This window comes from Ursus arctos, unplaced genomic scaffold (genome assembly GCF_023065955.2).
Source record: "Ursus arctos isolate Adak ecotype North America unplaced genomic scaffold, UrsArc2.0 scaffold_9, whole genome shotgun sequence".
Classification (NCBI taxonomy): Eukaryota; Metazoa; Chordata; class Mammalia; order Carnivora; family Ursidae; genus Ursus; species Ursus arctos.
Genome location: NW_026623111.1, coordinates 68,433,071 through 68,446,695, shown reverse-complemented (window position 1 = coordinate 68,446,695; position 13,625 = coordinate 68,433,071).

The following is a 13,625-nucleotide window of genomic DNA, read 5'->3' as shown; positions in this document are numbered from 1 at the left end:
TCGGGCTCCTCCGCTGGGAGCCTGCTTCTTCCTCTCCCACTTCCCCTGCTTGTGTTCCCTCTCTCGCTGGCTGTCTCTCTGTCACATAAATAAATAAAATCTTAAAAAAAAAAAAAAGTAAAATTATCCAAACCCAACTAACCAGAACCTCCATTAGCTAGGAATTGGTTCATTACTACTCTTTGAAAATAAAATGGAATTTGGCCAGGATATGAATTCTATCAGGAATTCAGAACACCAAACAAATAAGGCAATAAAAATATCCAGTCCTTCCCATTGTAATTGTCATAAGTCAGTTATAATCAATCCCACATCATAAGCCTTCAACCATAGTAAAATAACTCCAAGGTCCCTAAAATTCAACATAGACTTGGGAGGCCTCTAAGCATCTGAGGCACATTGGTCCACATTACCATTTTGGGGTAGGTAAGTGGACTAATACTTTTAGAAAACTGTTTGTTTGTTCACACATTTTAACCAACCGCATCAAAGTACAATAGTCTGTTTGGCCCTCAGGTACATAGAAAGCATGTTTCACTAGAAGTTACTGCTCCTGAAGAAGACCGGTTGCTTGAAGTACTGCTATTACACGTGGGATTTTCTAGATGTCACGAAGAATGCATTACCTGACCACAATTCCCATTTTCTGTTGAGACACTTAATGATATAGATAAAGTGGAATAAATGAAGCAAATAAAAATACAGATCGAGGTATATATATCCTTAAGTCTTCTACATTAGAAAGTGTTTTTAAAAGACAGTTATATTCAACACGTTATTGAATTCTGACTGCAAGGCATCATGCTAACATGACTACCTACATAAACAATACAAAAGCATTATTAATGATTACATCCTTGATTTATTTCAGTGGTCTTGACATCTTCTTTTAGTTACTCCTTTCATAATAACTATTATTGGATGCTACCTAGATGAGTAGCATTAAATGGTTTTTAATTTAAAAGACCATATTTTGGAAGTTCTGCCAGTCTGGTTTAGATTCTTTCATAATATTTTGTAGGCCATGAACATCACTACATCCATGAAACCTAAATGTAAAAGTTTTGTTTTGCTAATTAAAGCTAACCTTCAAAATTACTTTCCATCTGTCTCCTTTTCAGTAAACTTTTCCTTTCAGAAGTACTATGCAGAGATCTAATTAAAGTAGTACAGAGAAAAACATCTGGCTGTATTGACTTAGCATGTCATTTTCATATCATTATTTGCTGTGGCATAATCAACAGGCACAAAAATGGGAATCATTTTAACCCAAGGCTCAGCTCTCTCCATCTTTCTCTGCAAGGCATAATGCCTCTCAACATGTGTACACATTTAATGTTTTCCAAACATAGCAGAAGTCATTTTTAAAAATTTTTTTAAATTTTTTTTAAAAAAGAGAATTTCTTACCCTCTTCAGTTCACGAAGACTTTTCCCCAAAAGTCTCAATAATGAGGCTGAAGTTCTCACAGAGGAAATTTATGCCCAGTGAAGCCACTCTTCTGTTGATGTTCTGATGTTTACTTCTCTGATGGTGCAGGAATTTAAACTCTACTTCAGCTCTTCATAGCCAATCAACCTCAGGCTGGGGGTGACTGACATCACAAGGTGTCACCGGGACTCCGGTACACCCACACTTCCTCCAACTTGCAGAGGCAGATTTTCCCTAAAAAGCTCTTGTGGTTCTCAAATGACTAGACTAGTTTCCATTAAATTGAAGATCTTCCTAAAGCTTTATTTTGATTTCTAAATATATGTCATTCACATCCATGCAGGCTTATGAGCATTATAAACAATGACAATGTCTTCCACCCACTAATAGATCCAAGCAGACACATGGATGGGAAAAGGAGAGTCAAGGAGTGGGTAGCAAGTTTCCTGTTAATGTACATTTCCACGTTGTACATGAAGAAACTCCTAAAATACTAGATTTGCCTAAATTGTTGATGTTGAGAATATGAGGTTTTATCCTTTCCCTTCTCATCTTTTAACAACCTCTACTACTTCTCTCCTTTTCTTCTCATCTCCCTACCCCCATATACACACAAGGTCCAAAATTCTTAGTAATCTAATGACGTGTTACAGAATTCTGTGGTGATTGGAAATGTTAAAGCACCACCCTAAGTAACTTTTGTTTTTAACCAAAAATAATTTAAATCTAACACTTCATTATTCCCTCCAACTGCTTGCCACAATTTGGATTTAACTCTGGTGACTCTTTGAAATCAGAATTGGATTAAAGGGAAGCCTATTTGGGTGGCATACAGAGAAACCAATTTCCAAGAGACTCTGCCATCACCGAAAATGTAATGAAACAGATAAAATAGTATTTACCAGGGCTCTTCAGGGAGTGTACTGAAGATTGTTGTAGGGAGCTGGAAGTGAGTTGGCACCTTCCAAGGAGCATGCTCAAGTAACAATAGAATGACCACTGAACAACTGTTAAAAGAATATGTTACCAGGGGCACCTAGTTGGCTCAGTTGGTTAAGCATCTGATTCTTGATTTTGGCTCAGGTCATGATCTCAGGGTCATGAAATCGAGCCCCGTGTTGGGCTCCGTGCTGGGTGCAGAACCATGCTGAAGATTCTCTCTCTCTCCCTCTCCCTTTACCCCTCCCCCTGATAAAAAATTTTAAAAAGAAAGAAAGAAAGAGAGAAAGAAAGAAAATATGTTAGCCAGAATTTAAGTTCCTCAAAAGTGGGGATGTTTGCTTTGTTTACTGGTGTATACCCAGGGCCCTAATACCCAGGTTCCTGAGTCATAATAAGCATTTAGTAAATACTTTTATGAATGACTAAATAGATTGACTTTAAAATGGGCCAATTTATTAGTTTGTGCAGAACCTATATGACCCACTCTGACTTTTCTGAACATGTTAATGATTGTTGGAATTTTTAATTGATACTCCTACCTGGCTCTAGAGAATTGGGGTATCCAACTTTATCCAGAAAAAAAATATCAAATATATGGATTTGGAACTTATTCCATGTGAACTGCAATGAGGTGGGAGGGGGCAAAAAATGAGGAGAAAGGAGTCTACTTTTATATAAGATTGATTTAGACGACCAGAGTTCATATGAGGAAGCTATAAATTCCCAAAGTTCTGTTCTGGTTCTCAATTAGACTGCCAGGTGGTTTTATAGGTCTTGACTGAGGTCTATCATAAAAGAACCTTTTAATCTTACGTCAGAGTAGATTTTGGTGGAGGATGTTATAGGACATTATTTTAGAATCTCTCTAAATCCCTCCATAAAAATAGTGCAATGTGGGGTGTCTGGGTGGCTCAGTCAGTTAAGCATCTAACTCTTGATTTTGGTTCAGGTCACAATCTCAGGGTCCTGAGATGGAGAACCATGTGGGCTCCACGCTCAACGAGGAGTCTATTTGAGACTCTCTCTCTCCCTCCCTCTTTGCCCCCCCCCCACACATACACGCTACGCTCTCTCTCCTAAGTAAATAAATCTTAAAAAAAAATGGTGCAACTAGATAATACAGCTAAAAACAATGAACAACATTTACAGGAAATATAAATGTTGTAGCTACCTGTTGTTACATTAAAATCATTCCAATACTTTATATCTTACAAAAACAACCATTTTATTATGGTTGTTGGGGCTACCTTAATCTGGGAACTCAACTGGAATAGAATATTCAAGATAGCTCTCTTACATGGTTATTGTCTTGGAGTTCAGCTGATAACTGTTATTCTGAACACTTTAGTTCTTATATGGCCCCTTTTTGTGGCTTGGCCTTCTCACGTGGTGACTGGGGTCCAAGAGCTGCCCCAAATGTCAGTGTCTACATTCTATGGTCGGATCAGTCACAGGGCCATCCCAGACTCAGAAGGAGGAAGTCTCTGCCTATTGATGTGAAGATCAGAATGAATGTACAGGGAATAGAGGAAATAATGAGGCCATTTCGGAGACTGGTTACAACACTATATGACAGGTTATACCCACAAACTCCACACAAAGTGGCTGAAGACAAACTGCCAACTGCCAAAAGACCTATATCATCTATGCAGGAGTAAGCAGAGGGAGGCATTCATAATGATACCAAAACCAAAACAATACAAGAAAACCCCTAATTGCCCAACATTGGAAGATGCTAACAATTCTTTTTTGTGTGTGTGTGAGGTATAAAATGTTTTAGTCCTACAAGTCCATACATTCTTATTGTCAATAATTCAAACATTATAGATAACCAAAACCCTCTCCCTAAAACTTAGCCCCCTCCCACGCTATATAAGTGTGTGATACGTATTTGTGCAACTTTCTTCTTTGCCTAATGATTAAAAACTTGGGTTTAGAAGCCAGACTGTTTTTGACTAGGCATCATTAACTTGACATTTGGGCAACTTAATTTCTTTTTTTTTTTTTTTGACATATTTTGTATATGTATTTTATACTGTAGTCTCTCTTTTTTTTTTTTTACTGTAAAGTTCGATGATTCATTAGTTGCGTATAACACCCAGTGCACCATGCAACACGTGCCCTCCTTACTACCCATCACCAGCCTATCCCATTCCCCCACCACTCTCCCCTCTGAAGCCCTCAGTTTGTTTCTCAGAGTCCATAGTCTCTCATGCTTCATTCCCCCTACCGATTATCCCCTTTCTTTATCCCTTTCTTCTCCTACCGATCTTCCTAGTTCTTATGTTCCATAGATGAGAGAAACCATATGATAATTGTCTTTCTCTGCTTGACTTATTTCACTTAGCATTATCTCCTCCAGTGCTGTCCATGTTGCAGCAAATCATTATTTTTTTAATTGAAGTGTAGTTGACATACAATATTATATTAGTGTACAAACATAGTGTGTACAAACATTAAGTGTACAAACATTAGGTGTACAACATAGTGATTCAACATTTATATACATTATGAAGTCATCACCATAACCTAGCTACTATTGGTCCCTATACAAAATTGCTACATATTACTAACTATATTCCCTACACTGTACATTGTATCTCCACGTCTTATTTATTTTATAACTGGAAGTGTGTACCTTTTAATCTCCTTCCTCTATTTTGGTTCTATAACCCATTCCCCCTAACAACCTCTAGATTGTTCTCTATATCTATGAGTTTATTTCCATTTTGTTTTGTTGGCTTCATTTTTTAGATTCCACATATAAATGAAATCATATGATATTTATCTTTCTTTGTCTGATTTATTTCACTTAGCATAATACCCTCTAGGTGCATTCATATTATTGGAAATGGCAAGATTTCGTGGCTGAGTAATATTCCATTGTGTCTATACACCACATCTTTATCCATTCATCTATTGATGGACACTAAGTTTTCTTCCATATCTGGCTATTGTAAATAATGCTGCAGTGAACATAATGGTGCATAGATATTTTCAAATCAGTGTTTTAATTTTCTTTCAGTAAATACCCAGAAGTAGAATTGGTGAATCGTATGATATTTCTATTTTTAATTTTTTGAGGAACCTCCATACTGTTTTCCATAGTGCCTGCATCATTTTGTTCCCAACAGTGCACAAGTGCTTTCTCTTCTCCACATCCCTACCAGCACTTGCTGTTTCTTGGGGTTTTGTTTTGGGTTGTTTGTTGTTGTTGTTTTGTTTTGGGGGGTTTTTTGGGTACTAGCCATTCTGACAGATATGAGATGATATCTCATTGTGTTTTTGATTTACATTTCCCCAGTGATGAGTGGTGTTGAGCATCTTTTCATGTGTCTGTTGGCCTTCTGTATGTCTTTTTTTTTTTTTTTTTTTTTTTAAGATTTTATTTATTTATTTGACAGAGACAGAGACAGCCAGCGAGAGAGGGAACACAAGCAGGGGGAGTGGGAGAGGAAGAAGCAGGCTCATAGCAGAGGAGCCTGATGTGGGGCTTGATCCCGGAACGCCGGGATCACGCCCTGAGCCGAAGGCAGACGCTTAACCGCTGTGCCACCCAGGCGCCCCTGTATGTCTTTTTTGGAGAAATATCTATTTAGGACATCTGCCTATTTTTTATATTGAGTTATGTGAGTTCTTTACATATTTTGGATATTAAATCCTTAATAGATATATTATTTGCCCATATCTTCTCCCACTCAGTAGGTAGCTTTTTGTTTTATTGGTTTCTGTCTCTGTGCAAAAGCTTTTTTAGTTTAATGTAGTCCCGCTCGTTTATTTTTGTTTTTGTTACCTTTGCCTAAGGAAACAGATAAAAAAAAAAATTCCAAGACTAATGTCTAAGAGCCTACTACCTATGTTTTCTAGGATTTTTATGATTTCTAGTCTTGCATATAAGTATTTAATCTATCTTGAGTTTATTTTTTATATGATGTAAGAAAGTTTCATTCTTTTGAATTTTAGCTGTCCAATTGAAAAGTAATTGACTGTATAAGCATGGGGTTTATTTTTAAACTCTGTTTTGTTCCATTGATCTTTGTGTCTGGTTTCCTGCGAGTACCATACTGTTTCAATTGCTATAGCTTTGCAACATAGTTTGAAATCAGAGAACATAACTCCAGCTTTGTTCTTCTTTCTCGAGATTGCTTTAGCTATTCAGGGTATTTTTTGGTTCCACACAAATTTTAAAATTATTTGTGTTAGTTCTGTGAAAAATGCCATTGGTATTTTGATAGGGTTTGCATTGATTCTGTAGGTTGCTTTGAGCACCATGGACATTTTAGCAATATTAACTATTCCATTTCATGAGCATAGTGTATCTTTCCATTTATTTGTGTCATCTTCAATTTCTTTCATCAGTGTTCTGTAGTTTTCAGAGTATTGGTCTTTCACCTTTTTTCTTAAATTTATTCCTAGGCATTTTATTCTTTTTAATGCAGTTGTGAGTGGCATTGTTTGCTTAATTTCTCTTCCCAATAGTTTACTATAAAACTCATTATTTTAAAACTTTATATAAAAGAAAATAATTAAGCACTTATTCTGTTTCTTTATGAACTATACCACTGAGTAACAAATGAGGAGGTTTCCTTTTATAGACATGAATGAAGAGAAATGACATTATTAGAATACCATCAAACCCAAATCAAACTGTAAACTCAATCAGCAGAACCCAGACTGGGAAAATGTATAGGACAAACAACCTGACTTCATCAACAAATAAATTGTAAGTAAGATAGTAAAAGAGAAAACTATAGATTCAAATAGACTTCTAAAAGACATAGCAACCACCATGTGTAGTAATAGGTGAATTTTATTTGTATCCTAATTCCAAAAAACATACTGAAAAATATGATGTTTATTAAACAATTGGAGATGTGAACACTGACTTAAAATTTTATGATTTTAAAGAATTATTATTAGCATGATAATGGGATTGTAGTATTTATTTAATAATTCTTAAAGAGACTAAAATGCTATGATGTCTAGAATCTGCTTCAAAGTAAATGAGAGGGGTAAATGGGTAGGGAAATAGATGAAACCAATTTTGTGATGAGTTAATCACTGCTGAAGCTATGGATAATAATTATATTTTACTATTTTCTCTAACTTTATATATTTTGAAATTTTCCATTATAAAAAGTTATGGGCAAAAATTATATCTGATACTTAACCAGGCCTTCAGTATGCATAGGGTTATAAAATGTTGTATTGTCTAGAGAATCTACTTCTTTATTTCATGATATTAATATGAAATTCATAATCTTTAAAATTAAAGAGTAACTATAAAATTATAAAATGTGATCATTAGAAGAATTATTTAAGATTTTAAAGTAGCATCTATACAACTTAAGTATATGAAATGCAGATCAAATAATTCATTTTTGTATATGAATTATATTTATTAAAATGCAAACAACACAATAATAAGCATTCAGTAAGAAGAACCAATAAGATACATATATTAGAGATTATTTACAATTATAATTTCTTCCTTATTCATGTGATATTATAGTTTTGAATTTAAGCAGGTGAAATAAGACACATCAAATAGCGTAGCATCTTTCTCTGGGCAATACTCTTATGAATTAGTGTCTTATTTTCATTTTAAAACATGTAATTTAGATAAAGTAAGGTTAGTTTCCAGAAAAAATGAAACAAGTTTTTTTTTTTAAGATTTTATTTATTTATTTGACAGAGAGAGAGACAGCCAGTGAGAGAGGGAACACAAGCAGGGGGAGTGGAAAAGGAAGAAGCAGGCTCCCAGCAGAGGAGCCTGATGTGGGGCTCGATCCCAAAACAACCAGCATCACGCCCTGAGCTGAAGGCAGACAATTAACGACTGCGCCACCCAGGCGCCCCAAGTTTTTTTTTTTAATTCCAGTATAGTTAACATTAATGTCTTATTCGTTTTAGGTGTACAATATAGTGATTCAACAATCCTTTATGTTACTCAGTGCTCATCATGATAAGTGTACTCCTAATCCCCTTTACCTGTATCATCCAGCTCCTCACCCACCTCCCCTGTGGTAATCATCAGTTTATTCTCTATAGTTAAGAGTCTGGTTTTTGGTTTGTCTCTTTTTTTCCTTTGTTCATTTCTTTTGTTTCTTAAATTCCATATATGAGTGAGATCATATGGTGTTTGTTTTTCTCTGACTTATTTCACTTTGCATTACTTCTCTAGATCCATCCATGTTATTGCAAACGGCAAGATTTCATTCTTTTTTATGGTTGAATAATATGCCAGTGTGTGTGTGTGTGTGTGTGTGTGTGTGTGTGTGAGTATATGTATACCACAGCTTCTTTATCAATTCAGCTATCGATGGACACTTGGGCTGTTTTCATATTGGCTATTGTAAATTATGCTGCAGTAAACATAAGAGTGCATATATCTTTTCAAATTAGTGTTTTTGTATTCTTTGAAACAATTAATTTTTTTTAAGTTTGTGTTTACATATTTATCAAACATTTACTCAGCTGTTGATTTTTGTATCTTCCTTGTGTTAGAAACTGTTCTAGGCACTGGTGACAGACACAGCCTCTCTACTTTAGATTCTACCAATAAAAAAACACGTACAAAGCATTAGTACAGGATAATATCACATCTTAAAAAATTAATAGTCTATGGTAGATAATACAGTTCCCTAATCCATACCTATGTATTTAATAAGACCTGTAGCACCATGTTATTTGTATGAATTCAAAACACATACCCAAAACAACACAATAGAGTTTTCTAAATATGTAAAGACATACACCAAAATATGAGATTCCAGCTGCCTGCAGAATATGGGGAATGGAGAAGAGAAAGAGTGTGGGAATTGAAGCTAAAAGGAAAAAATAAAATAATAGCATGTCATGAACTGAAAATAGTTAATAACTCAATTATCTGCTACCCAAGGCAAACCAACAGTGGATAAGGTGGAATATGTGAAGGAAGAAGAAAGGAAATTCTGCCTAGAATTATTGCATATAATTTTTACTAACATTCCATTCATGATAATTTGTGATATGGCCATATCTCAATGCAAAGGGGGAGGGAATGTGGTTTTGAGCTGGGCAAGTGCCTCCCAGAGACAACTCTCCACATTAAAGAAGAAAAAGTACACATGTTTAGTGGATAACTAGATTGCCCACTAAAACCTGCTGAGCTTAAGAATATGTTCAAAGATATACAGTCAAAAGGAATTTGCCAACCAGCACAACCACATCAAATAAAACTAAATAAGTTGCTATTATGTGTACCTCGCGTTGGTTTACTCATTTAATTCCTACATTAACCCTAGGTGAGAAGTACTCTCATTATTCAAAATTACAAACGAAGAAATTGAAATTTCAAGGTGTTATGTAGCTTGCCCATTGTCCCAGAGCCAGCAAATGATAGAGCAGGAATTTTATATACTTTTGAAGTGTTTAGGTTCCCCCACAAGCTGTTTGAATGGTCTTCTTAATACCTTTCTCATTTGGCTATGTTGAGGAGAAAGCAACTGTCTCCTCATCCCCCCTTTACATTATAAATAGGGAGTGGGGGTAATGCAAGTGTATTGCAACTCTCTCCAGAGAAATCTTTCCTCTTCTCTTCTCTCTTCTTTCTCCCCCATCTTCAGTCCTTTATAAGCTGAAAGTGGGTCATCTTGTTTCACAGTCTCTAGGTCTGCCTTGCATAGACGAGCTGCCCCCTCACATCTTTAGGATATCAGGGAACTATTGTATCAGCCCTTATTGTAGTTTTCTCAGCCTTTGGAACTTCATTTAACACCCTGTTGTGTTTTCTGCTTTCACTACTGAATTATAAACCTTGGGAGCAGTCTAGCTCAACAAACATTTGTCAGAAGCCTGGTGTGTCCACCACTGTAGTGGGCATGAGCTGTAAGATGAATAAAGTATAGCCTGGGCCCTGGAGGAACTAGCATTGTAGAGCAACATATTTAATAGAACTTTCTGGGATCATGGAAATATTCTATATTTGAATGGTTCAGTGTGGTACCCAGAAGCCATACATGGCTATTGAGCTTAAAATGTAGCCAAGGGAACTGTGGAACTGAGTGTTTATCATATTTAATTTTAATTAATTTAACCTTAAATGGTAGCACGTGGCTAGTGGCTACCATATGGGGCAGCACAGATTTAGACCAAGAGTTGGCAATTCTTTGATTCTCTGATAAGAGCAGTGATATAGATATGCACAGATGCCTCAAGAGCACAGAGGAGAGGCATTTAGCTCAGCCTGGGTACAGAAAACAGTAGGACCAAAGAAGCCTTCCAAAAAGAAGTGATGGTCAGACAGAATGCTAAATGTATGTAAATGTGTAACTCAGCAATTTATTTTTTTTTTCATTTTTTATTATGTTGTTAGTCACCATACAGTACATCATTAGTTTTTGATGTAGTGTTCCATGATTCATTGTTTGCGTATAACACCCAGTGCTCCATGAAATATGTGCCCTCCTTAATACCTATCACCGGCCTATCCCAGTCCCCCACCCTCTCCCCTCTGAAGCCCTCAGTTTGTGGTTAACTCAGAAATTTAATTTCTAGGCATACACCCTTGAGAAATGTATGCTTCTGTGCACTCAAAGATGTATACATAAACATTCACAGTGGCATTTTTCACAATAGTCAAAAAATGGAAAAAACATAATGTCCATCAGCAGTAGAATGGATAAACAAATTGTCATATATTTTATATAATAGAAAGTGTACATCAATGAAAATGAAAAAAACAAAAACAAGATATATAGCAACATGTATGATGAAAAACACAAATGTGAGTTAAATAGTACAAAAACAGAGGAAACCATATTGTATGCTAGCATTTATATAAAGTTCAAATGTAGGTAAACTAAAATGAAAGTGTTTTAGAATGCATTTTTAAGTGGTAAAAGCAAAAAGAAAAACAAGAAAGCAATTACAGGGTTGGTCTGAGAGTTACCTTTGGGAGCAGCGAGAGGATAGAGGTGGGGAAGAGGTGTGGAAGTAGCTCCTGGGGAGCTAAGCAGTATTGTTTTGTAACTTGGTAGCTACATGTACATTTGCTTTGTAAATTTTGTCAAAGTTGTATATTTGTTTTATGTCTTTAAGTATATAATATATGTAATAGTAGAGTTAGTGATAGTAAATAGTAAAGTAAGTATATGTATAATAGTAAAAAGTCTTTAGGTAAATATTGTTTTTAGAAAATTAATATTGGAGGTGATCATTAAGATCAGCTCTTCTATGGGGCGCCTGGGTGGCTCAGTCGTTAAGCATCTGCCCTCAGCTCGGGGCCTGATCCCAGAGTCCTGGGGTCAAGCCCGGCATCGGAGCCTGCTTCTTCCTCTCCCACTCCCCTTGCTTGTGTTCCCTCTGTCGCTGGCTGTCTCTCTTTCTGTCAAACAAATAAATAAAATCTTAAAAAAAAAAAAAAAAAGATCAGCTCCTCTGTGAGTTCATGATGTAATTTCAACATTCTAATCTTAAGTAAACAAGTGCTTGTAATTTTTTTACACCAGAATTTTTTGAGTTTTTAAAAATATTTTCCTCTCTTCTCCATAATGGTAGTTAAATTAATTTTTTTGTTTTGACGTTTGAGAATGGATAAAAAAATTTTTTTTAATTTTCCTATTTGTGAGAACATTTGAAAATTGCATCTTACTATTTGGAGACTGGGAATTTACAATACCACAGCTTAGTTATTTGAAAAAGGTTGATTTTAGTCTGCCACAGAAATTGATTCTTTTCCAATCTGGAGACCTCAGGATGTTCTGATCTTGGAGAAAATTGCTAGTAGAATAAAAATGGATAGCACTGAGTACATCATGTCCTTCCTTTTTCTTTGCCAATCTTAAATAATGCTTAGAATAGACCACAGCATCAGTTCTCCAAGTTGTCCTACTTGGGACTTCCTTTTTACAACTCTCCATGAGCCAATGAAAGAATTCCAAAAGAGTCAACTCTTAATTTGCAAAAGGAAAAAGGTTGGCCTGGAAAAGAGTAGCTGAATCTGAAAGTTAGTCTTTTAAAATACATCTTATTATCAGTGACAGACCAGTGGCAATCATGACAGAAATGTGTGAAAACCTTCTTTGATACCATCTAATAAGGTGCTGGCAAGAATGCAGTGAAAAGGGAACTCTTATACATTGTTGTTGGAAATGTAAATTGGTCTAACCAGTTATGAAAAACAATGTTGAGGTTCCTCAAAAAATTAAAAATAGACCTACTATACTATCCCAACAATTCTACTTCTGGACATATACCCAGAGGAAATCAAAACAGGATTTTGAAAAGATGTCTGCATTTCCATGTTTATCACAGCATTGTTCATAATAGCTAAGGTATTGAAACCACCCAAATGCCCATCAGTGGATGAATGGATAAAAAAGATGTGGAAAAGATTCCATATACACAATGGAATATTATTCTGTCATGAAAAAGGAAGGCATCCTCCCATTTGAGACAACATGGATAGACTTTGAGCACGTTATGCCAAACTAGATAAATCAGACAGAAAGAAAGATTTGGTACTTGTCATTTGTAGTCCTGTCTTGATTGAGTGGTTCTAGTTTTCCATCAACCTTAATCACAGAGATCTCCTGTATTCCAGACATAGTCTTCCTTACCTCCATTGTGGAGTAATAGTTTAATTTCCCCTTGGTGATCATGATAAGTTACCCTAGCCATTACCATAACTCTTCTTACCCGCTGTTTCAGAGGCATGAGAAGCTCCAGGTAGCCAGGCAGTAGTATTAACTTCTAGTTCAATGGAATAATGGTGTCTCCGTGGTGAAAGCATTCCTCCCTTTGGAACTAAGATCTCTAGGCCAGCAAAGCATAAAGTCACAGGAACAAGAAGAAAAAGTTTTGCCAGTATTATCCCAGTATGGATAGTAGCAAATGGTGCCACTTCACTTTCCATTTGAATGATTCCTAGACTCATGAATCCTACAATAGAAATAGCACCATATATTGGACACTGATTCAGAGTACATGCAGCTTTCTGTGGAACTTTGCCCCAGTGCAAAGTATTGCCACCTGGCTGGCATTGTACTGAGTCTTCAAAAGGCCATTTCACCATTCTATCAAGCAATCACATATACACCACTTCCACTGATGATGGAGTATCACTGTGCATGCCTAACTTTATGGCTTCATGGGCCAACACCCAGTTCAGGATAAGAGGCTAATGTCACATGGCTACATGGTAACTGACAGTCAAGTGTTCAATCTTTACAAAGGCCCAGTAGCAAGCCAAGAGCTGTTTCTCAATAGGGA